Here is a 10,731-nt window from a genome sequence, read left to right as displayed (position 1 = left end):
TTGATTTGGTTTGAAGGAATTGCAGAGACATATTTTACCAAAGTGTGCATTTCAGCTCAGGAACAGCATTTTAAGCATCTAAAATTCATGAAGGCTGCAGTAACGTGAACTGCTTGTTTTCAAACAAATTTCTTCTTCAGAATGACTTGAAATGTGATAAATATGAAGGCAAATGATGCTTCGGTTGATTTGGTTTGAAGGAATTGTGGAGAGGACATATTTTTTACCAAAGTGTGCATTTCAGCTAAGGAACAGCGTTTTGAAGCATCTAAAATTCATGAAGGCTGCAGTAACGTGAACTTCATGTTTTCAAACAAATTCCTTCTTCAGAATGACTTCAACAAATGTGATAAATATGAAGGCAAATGTTGCCTATGTTGATTTGGTTTGAAGGTATTGCGTTGACGACATATTTTACCAAAGTGTGCATTTCAGCTCAGGAACAGCATTATAAGCATTGAAAAATCATGTGAAGGCTGCAATAACGTGAACTTCATGCTTTCAAACTAATTTCTTCTTCAGAATGTCTTGAAATGTGATAAATATGAAGGCAAATCATGCTTAAATTGATTTGGTTTGAAGGAATTGCAGAGACGTATTTTACCAAAGTGCGCATTTCAGCTCAGGAACAGCATTTTAAGCATCCGAAACTCATGTGACGACTGCAGGAACGTGAACTTCATGTTTTCTAGCAAATGTCTTCTTCAGAATGATTTGAAATGTGAAAAATATGGAGGCAAATGATGCTTCGGTTGATTTGGTTTGAAGGAATTGTGGAGAGGACATATTTTTTTACCAAAGTGTGCATTTCAGCTAAGGAACAGCGTTTTGAAGCATCTAAAATTCATGAAGGCTGCAGTAACGTGAACTTCATGTTTTCAAACAAATTCCTTCTTCAGAATGACTTCAACAAATGTGATAAATATGAAGGCAAATGTTGCCTATGTTGATTTGGTTTGAAGGTATTGCGTTGACGACATATTTTACCAACGTGCGCATTTCAGCTCAGGAACAGCATTTGAAGCATCTAAAATTCATGAAGGCTGCAGTAACGTGAACTGCTTGTTTTCAAACAAATTTCTTCTTCAGAATGACTTGAAATGTGATCAATATGAAGGCAAATGATGCTTAAATTGATTTAGTTGGAAGGAATTGCAGAGACGACATGTGCATTTCAGTTTAGGAACAGCATTTGAAGCATCTAAAAATCATGTGACGACTGCAGGAATGAGAACTTCATGTTTTTAAACAAATGTCTTCTTCAGAATGACTTCATCAAATGTGATAAATACGTAGGCAAATGATGCTTAATTTGATTTGGTTTTGAAGGAATTGCAGAGACGAAATGTTTTACCATGATGTGCATTTCAGAGCAGGAACAGCATTATAAGCATCTAAAATTCATGAAGGCTGCAGTAACGTGAACTTCACGTTTTCAAACAAATTCCTTCTTCAGAATAACTTGAAATGTGATAAGTATGAAGACAAATCATGCTTAAAATGATTTGATTTGAAGGAATTGCAGAGACATATTTTACCAAAGTGTGCATTTCAGCTCAGGAACAGCATTATAAGCATTCAAAAATCACATGAAAGCTGCAGTAACGTGAACTTCATGTTTTCAAACAAATTTCTTCTTCAAAATGATTTGAAATGTGATCAATATGAAGGCAAATGATGCTTAAATTGATTTGGTTTGAAGGAATTGCAGAGAAATATTTTACCAAAGTGCGCATTTCAGCTCAGGAACACGATTTTGAGCGCATAAAATTCATGAAGGCTGCAGTAACGTGAACTGCTTGTTTTCAAACAAATTTCTTCTTCAGAATGACTTGAAATGTGATCAATATGAAGGCAAATGATGCTTAAATTGATTTAGTTGGAAGGAATTGCAGAGATGACATGTGCATTTCAGTTTAGGAACAGCATTTGAAGCATCTAAAAATCATGTGACGACTGCAGGAATGTGAACTTCATGTTTTTAAACAAATGTCTTCTTCAGAATGACTTCATCAAATGTGATAAATACGTAGGCAAATGATGCTTAATTTCATTTGGTTTTGAAGTAATTAGAGAGACGAAATGTTTTACCATGATGTGCATTTAAGAGCAGGAATAGCATTATAAGCATCTAAAATTCATGAAGGCTGCAGTAACGTGAACTGCTTGTTTTCAAACAAATTCCTTCTTCAGAATGACTTCAAATATGATAAATATTGAACCAAGTCATGCCTAAATTGATTTGGTTTGAAGGAATTGCAGAGACATATTTTACCAAAGTGTGCATTTCAGCTCAGGAACAGCATTATAAGAATTCAAAAATTACATGAAGGCTGCAGTAACGTGAACTTCATGTTATCAAACAAATTTCTTCTTCAGAATGACTTCAAATATGATAAATATTAAAACAAGTCATGCTTAAATTGATTTAGTTGGAAGGAATTGCAGAGACATATTTTACCAAAGTATGCATTTCAGCTCAGAAAAAGCATTTTAAGCATCCGAAACTCATGTGACGACTGCAGTAACGTGAACTTCACGTTTTCAAACAAATTCCTTCTTCAGAATAACTTGAAATGTGATAAATATGAATGCAAATGATGCTTCGGTTGATTTGGTTTGAAGGAATTGTGGAGAGGACATATTTTACTAAAGTGTGCATTTCAGCTCAGGTACGGCACTTTAAGTGTATAAAATTCATGAAGGTTGCAGTAATGTGAACTTCGTCTTTTCAAACAAATTCCTTCTACAGAATGACTTGAAATGTGATCAATATGAAGGCAAATGATGCTTAAATTGATTTGGTTCTAAGGAATTGCAGAGACATATTTTACCAAAGTGTGCATTTCAGCTCAGGAACAGCATTTTAAGTGTATAAAATTCGTGACGGCTGAAGTACCATGAACTTCATGTTTTCAAACAAATGTCTTCCTCAGAATGACTTGAAATGTAATAAATATGAAGGCAAAGGATGTTTAAATTGATTTCGTTTCAAAGAATAGAGGGGACGACATATTTTACCGAAATGTGCATTTCAGCTCAGGAATAGCATTATAAGCATTCAAAAATCATGTGAAGGCTGCAATAACGTAAACTTCATGTTTTCAAATAAATTTCTTCTTCAGAATGACTTGAAATGTGATGAATATGAAGGCAAATGATGCTTAAATTGATTTGGTTTGAAGGAATTGCAGAGACATATTTTACGAAAGTGTGCATTTCAGCTCAGGTACGGCACTTTAAGTGTATAAAATTCATGAAGGTTGCAGTAATGTGAACTTCGTCTTTTCAAACAAATTCCTTCTACAGAATGACTTGAAATGTGATCAATATGAAGGCAAATGATGCTTAAATTGATTTGGTTCTAAGGAATTGCAGAGACATATTTTACGAAAGTGTGCATTTCAGCTCAGGTACGGCACTTTAAGTGTATAAAATTCATGAAGGTTGCAGTAATGTGAACTTCGTCTTTTCAAACAAATTCCTTCTACAGAATGACTTGAAATGTGATCAATATGAAGGCAAATGATGCTTAAATTGATTTGGTTCTAAGGAATTGCAGAGACATATTTTACCAAAGTGTGCATTTCAGCTCAGGAACAGCATTTTAAGTGTATAAAATTCGTGACGGCTGAAGTACCATGAACTTCATGTTTTCAAACAAATGTCTTCCTCAGAATGACTTGAAATGTAATAAATATGAAGGCAAAGGATGTTTAAATTGATTTCGTTTCAAAGAATAGAGGGGACGACATATTTTACCGAAATGTGCATTTCAACTCAGGAATAGCATTATAAGCATTCAAAAATCATGTGAAGGCTGCAATAACGTAAACTTCATGTTTTCAAATAAATTTCTTCTTCAGAATGACTTGAAATGTGATGAATATGAAGGCAAATGATGCTTAAATTGATTTGGTTTGAAGGAATTGCAGAGACATATTTTACCAAAGTGTGCATTTCAGCTCAGGAACACGATTTTGAGCCCATAAAATTCATGAAGGCTGCAGTAACGTGAACTTCATGTTTTCAAACAAATTCCTTCTTCAGAATGACTTGAAATGTGATCAATATGAAGGCAAATGATGCTTAAATTGATTTGGTTGGAAGGAATTGCAGAGACATATTTTACCAAAGTGTGCATTTCAGCTCAGGAACAGCATTTTAAGGGAATAAAATTCGTGAAGGCTGAAGTACCATGAACTTCATGTTTTCAAACAAATGTCTTCCTCCGAATGACTTGAAATGTAATAAATATGAAGGCAAAGGATGTTTAAATTGATTTCGTTTCAAAGAATAGAGGGGACGACATATTTTAATGAAATGTGCATTTCAACTCAGGAATAGCATTATAAGCATTCAAAAATCATGTGAAGGCTGCAATAACGTAAACTTCATGTTTTCAAATAAATTTCTTCTTCAGAATGACTTGAAATGTGATGAATATGAAGGCAAATGATGCTTAAATTGATTTGGTTTGAAGGAATTGCAGAGACATATTTTACCAAAGTGTGCATTTCAGTTTAGGAATAGCATTATAAGCATTCAAAAATCATGTGAAGGCTGCAATAACATGAACTTCATGTTTTCAAACAAATTTCTTCTTCAGATTGATTCTAAATGTGATAAATATGAATTCAAATGATATTAAATTGATATGGCTTGAAGGAATTGCAGAGACAACATGTTTTATCAAGGTGTGCTTTTCAGCTCAGGAAAAGCATTTTAAGCATTCGAAAATTATGTGACGACTGCAGGAATGTCAACTTCATTTTTCCTAACAAATGTCTTCTTCAGAAATACTTGAAATGTGATAACTATGGAGGCAAATGATGCTTCGGCTTATTTGGTTTGAAGGAATTGTGGAGAGGACATATCTGTCTTCTTCAGAATGACTTGAAATGTGATAAATATGAATGCAAATGATATTTAAGTTGATTTGGTTTGAAGGAATTGCAGAGACATATTTTACCAAAGTGTGCATTTCAGCTCAGGAACACGATTTTGAGCCCATAAAATTCATGAAGGCTGCAGTAACGTGAACTTCATGTTTTCAAACAAATTCCTTCTTCAGAATAACTTGAAATGTGATAAATATGAAGGCAAATGATGCTTCGGTTGATTTGGTTTGAAGGAATTGTGGATAGGACATATTTTACCAAAGTGTGCATTTCAGCTCAGGTACGGCATTTTAAGTGTATAAAATTCGTGACGGCTGAAGTACCATGAACTTCATGTTTTCAAACAAATGTCTTCCTCAGAATGACTTGAAATGTAATAAATATGAAGGCAAAGGATGTTTAAATTGATTTCGTTTCAAAGAATAGAGGGGACGACATATTTTACCGAAATGTGCATTTCAGCTCAGGAATAGTATTATAAGGATTCAAAAATCATGTGAAGGCTGCAATAACGTAAACTTCATGTTGTCAAATAAATTTCTTCTTCAGAATGACTTGAAATGTGATGAATATGAAGGCAAATGATGCTTAAATTGATTTGGTTTGAAGGAATTGCAGAGACATATTTTACCAAAGTATGCATTTCAGCTCAGGAACAGCATTATAAGCATTCAAAAATCACATGAAGGATGCAGGAACGTGAACTTCATGTTTTCTTGCAAATGTCTTCTTCAGAATGATTTGAAATGTGAAAAATATGGAGGCAAATGATGCTTCGGTTGATTTGGTTTGAAGGAATTGTGGAGAGGACATATTTTTTACCAAAGTGTGCATTTCAGCTAAGGAACAGCGTTTTGAAGCATCTAAAATTCATGAAGGCTGCAGTAACGTGAACTGCTTGTTTTCAAACAAATTCCTTCTTCAGAATGACTTCAAATATGATAAATATTGAACCAAGTCATGCTTAAATTGATTTGGTTTGAAGGAATTGCAGAGACATATTTTACCAAAGTGTGCATTTCAGCTCAGGAACAGCATTATAAGAATTCAAAAATTACATGAAGGCTGCAGTAACGTGAACTTCATGTTATCAAACAAATTTCTTCTTCAGAATGACTTCAAATATGATAAATATTAAAACAAGTCATGCTTAAATTGATTTGGTTTGAAGGAATTGCAGAGACATATTTTACCAAAGTGCGCATTTCAGCTCAGGAACAGCATTTGAAGCATCCGAATCTCATGTGACGACTGCAGGAACGTGAACTTCATGTTTTCTTGCAAATGTCTTCTTCAGAATGATTTGAAATGTGAAAAATATGGAGGCAAATGATGCTTCGGTTGATTTGGTTTGAAGGAATTGTGGAGAGGACATATTTTTACCAAAGTGTGCATTTCAGCTCAGGTACTGCATTTTAAGTGTATAAAATTCATGAAGGTTGCAGTAATGTGAACTTCGTCTTTTCAAACAAATTTCTTCTTCAGAATGATTTGAAATGTTATAAATATGAAGGCAAATGATGCTTAGGTTGATTTGGTTTGAAGGAATTGCAGAGACGACATGTGCATTTCAGTTTAGGAACAGCATTTGAAGCATCTAAAATTCATGAAGGCTGCAGTAACGTGAACTGCTTGTTTTCAAACAAATTTCTTCTTCAGAATGACTTGAAATGTGATCAATATGAAGGCAAATGATGCTTAAATTGATTTAGTTGGAAGGAATTGCAGAGACGACATGTGCATTTCAGTTTAGGAACAGCATTTGAAGTATCTAAAAATCATGTGACGACTGCAGGAATGAGAACTTCATGTTTTTAAACAAATGTCTTCTTCAGAATGACTTCATCAAATGTGATAAATACGTAGGCAAATGATGCTTAATTTGATTTGGTTTTGAAGGAATTGCAGAGACGAAATGTTTTACCATGATGTGCATTTCAGAGCAGGAACAGCATTATAAGCATCTAAAATTCATGAAGGCTGCAGTAACGTGAACTTCACGTTTTCAAACAAATTCCTTCTTCAGAATAACTTGAAATGTGATAAGTATGAAGACAAATCATGCTTAAAATGATTTGATTTGAAGGAATTGCAGAGACATATTTTACCAAAGTGTGCATTTCAGCTCAGGAACAGCATTATAAGCATTCAAAAATCACATGAAAGCTGCAGTAACGTGAACTTCATGTTTTCAAACAAATTTCTTCTTCAGAATGATTTGAAATGTGATCAATATGAAGGCAAATGATGCTTAAATTGATTTGGTTTGAAGGAATTGCAGAGAAATATTTTACCAAAGTGCGCATTTCAGCTCAGGAACACGATTTTGAGCGCATAAAATTCATGAAGGCTGCAGTAACGTGAACTGCTTGTTTTCAAACAAATTTCTTCTTCAGAATGACTTGAAATGTGATCAATATGAAGGCAAATGATGCTTAAATTGATTTAGTTGGAAGGAATTGCAGAGATGACATGTGCATTTCAGTTTAGGAACAGCATTTGAAGCATCTAAAAATCATGTGACGACTGCAGGAATGTGAACTTCATGTTTTTAAACAAATGTCTTCTTCAGAATGACTTCATCAAATGTGATAAATACGTAGGCAAATGATGCTTAATTTCATTTGGTTTTGAAGTAATTAGAGAGACGAAATGTTTTACCATGATGTGCATTTAAGAGCAGGAATAGCATTATAAGCATCTATAATTCATGAAGGCTGCAGTAACGTGAACTGCTTGTTTTCAAACAAATTCCTTCTTCAGAATGACTTCAAATATGATAAATATTGAACCAAGTCATGCTTAAATTGAATTGGTTTGAAGGAATTGCAGAGACATATTTTACCAAAGTGTGCATTTCAGCTCAGGAACAGCATTATAAGCATTCAAAAATCATGTGAAGGCTGCAATAACATGAACTTCATGTTTTCAAATAAATTTCTTCTTCAGATTGATTCTAAATGTGATAAATATGAATTCAAATGATATTAAATTGATATGGCTTGAAGGAATTGCAGAGACAACATGTTTTATCAAGGTGTGCTTTTCAGCTCAGGAAAAGCATTTTAAGCATTCGAAAATTATGTGACGACTGCAGGAATGTCAACTTCATTTTTCCTAACAAATGTCTTCTTCAGAAATACTTGAAATGTGATAACTATGGAGGCAAATGATGCTTCGGCTTATTTGGTTTGAAGGAATTGTGGAGAGGACATATCTGTCTTCTTCAGAATGACTTGAAATGTGATAAATATGAATGCAAATGATATTTAAGTTGATTTGGTTTGAAGGAATTGCAGAGACATATTTTACCAAAGTGTGCATTTCAGCTCAGGAACACGATTTTGAGCCCATAAAATTCATGAAGGCTGCAGTAACGTGAACTTCATGTTTTCAAACAAATTCCTTCTTCAGAATAACTTGAAATGTGATAAATATGAAGGCAAATGATGCTTCGGTTGATTTGGTTTGAAGGAATTGTGGATAGGACATATTTTACCAAAGTGTGCATTTCAGCTCAGGTACGGCATTTTAAGTGTATAAAATTCGTGACGGCTGAAGTACCATGAACTTCATGTTTTCAAACAAATGTCTTCCTCAGAATGACTTGAAATGTAATAAATATGAAGGCAAAGGATGTTTAAATTGATTTCGTTTCAAAGAATAGAGGGGACGACATATTTTACCGAAATGTGCATTTCAGCTCAGGAATAGTATTATAAGGATTCAAAAATCATGTGAAGGCTGCAATAACGTAAACTTCATGTTGTCAAATAAATTTCTTCTTCAGAATGACTTGAAATGTGATGAATATGAAGGCAAATGATGCTTAAATTGATTTGGTTTGAAGGAATTGCAGAGACATATTTTACCAAAGTGTGCATTTCAGTTTAGGAATAGCATTATAAGCATTCAAAAATCATGTGAAGGCTGCAATAACATGAACTTCATGTTTTCAAACAAATTTCTTCTTCAGAATGACTTGAAATGTGATGAATATGAAGGCAAATGATGCTTAAATTGATTTGGTTTGAAGGAATTGCAGAGACATATTTTACCAAAGTGTGCATTTCAGCTCAGGAACAGCATTTTAAGTGTATAAAATTCGTGACGGCTGAAGTACCATGAACTTCATGTTTTCAAACAAATGTCTTCCTCAGAATGACTTGAAATGTAATAAATATGAAGGCAAAGGATGTTTAAATTGATTTCGTTTCAAAGAATAGAGGGGACGACATATTTTACCGAAATGTGCATTTCAGCTCAGGAATAGCATTATAAGCATTCAAAAATCATGTGAAGGCTGCAATAACGTAAACTTCATGTTTTCAAATAAATTTCTTCTTCAGAATGACTTGAAATGTGATGAATATGAAGGCAAATGATGCTTAAATTGATTTGGTTTGAAGGAATTGCAGAGACATATTTTACCAAAGTGCGCATTTCAGCTCAGGAACACGATTTTGAGCGCATAAAATTCATGAAGGCTTCAGTAACGTGAACTTCATGTTTTCAGACAAATTTCTTCTTAGGAATAACTTGAAATGTGATAAATATGAAAGCAAATGATGAGTAAATTGATTTGGTTTGAAGGAATTGCAGAGACATATTTTACCAAAGTGTGCATTTCAGCTCAGGAACAGCATTATAAGCATTCAAAACTCATGTGAAGGCTGCAATAACGTGAACTTCATGTTTTCAAATAAATTTCTTCTTCAGAATGACTTGAAATGTCATAAATATGAAGGCAAATGATGCTTAAATTGATTTGGTTTGAAGGAATTGCAGAGACAACATGTTTTATTAAGATGTGCATTTCAAATCAGGAAAAGCATTTTAAGCATCCGAAACTCATGTGACTACTGCAGGAATGTGAACTTCATGTTTTCTAACAAATGTCTTCTTCAGAATGACTTGAAATGTGATAAATATGAAGTCAAATGATGCTTCGTTTTATTTGGTTTGAAGGAATTGTGGAGAGGACATATCTGTCTTCTTCAGAATGACTTGAAATGTGATAAATATGAATGCAAATGATATTTAAGTTGATTTGGTTTGAAGGAATTGCAGAGACAACATGTTTTATCAAGGTGTGCATTTAAACTCAGGACCAGCATTTGAAGCATCTCAGATTCATGAAGCCGGCAGTACCGTGAACTTCATTTTGACACACAAATTTTTTTCTTCATAATGGCTTGAAATGTGATCAGTATGAAGGTAAATGATGTTTAAGTTGATTTGGTTTCAAAGAATAGAGGGGACGACATATTTTGCCAAAGTGTACATTTCAGCTCAGGAACACGATTTTGAGCGCATAAAATTCATGAAGGCTGCAGTAACGTGAACTTCATGTTTTCAGACAAATTTCTTCTTAGGAATAACTTGAAATGTGATAAATATGAAGGCAAATGATGATTAAATTGATTTGGTTTGAAGGAACTGCAGAGACATATTTTACCAAAGTGTGCATTTCAGCTCAGGAACAGCATTATAAGCATTCAAAAATCATGTGAAGGCTGCAGTAACGTGAACTTCATGTTTTCAAATAAATTTCTTCTTCAGAATTACTTGAAATGTGATAAATATGGAGGCAAATGATGCTTCGGTTGATTTGGTTTGAAGGAATTGTAGAGAGGACATATCTGTCTTCTTCAGAATTACTTGAAATGTGATAAATATGAAGGTAAATGATGCTTAATTTGATTTGGTTTGAAGGAATTGCAGAGACAACATGTTTTATCAAGATGTGCATTTCAGATCAGGAAAAGCATTTGAAGCATCTAAAATTCATGAAGGCTGCAGTAACGTGAACTTCATGTTTTCAAACAAA

This window comes from Amphiprion ocellaris, chromosome 14, assembly GCF_022539595.1.
Source record: "Amphiprion ocellaris isolate individual 3 ecotype Okinawa chromosome 14, ASM2253959v1, whole genome shotgun sequence".
NCBI classification, from domain to species: Eukaryota; Metazoa; Chordata; class Actinopteri; family Pomacentridae; genus Amphiprion; species Amphiprion ocellaris.
The sequence above is the reverse complement of the archived record's forward strand: the minus strand, read 5'-3'. Positions refer to the sequence as shown.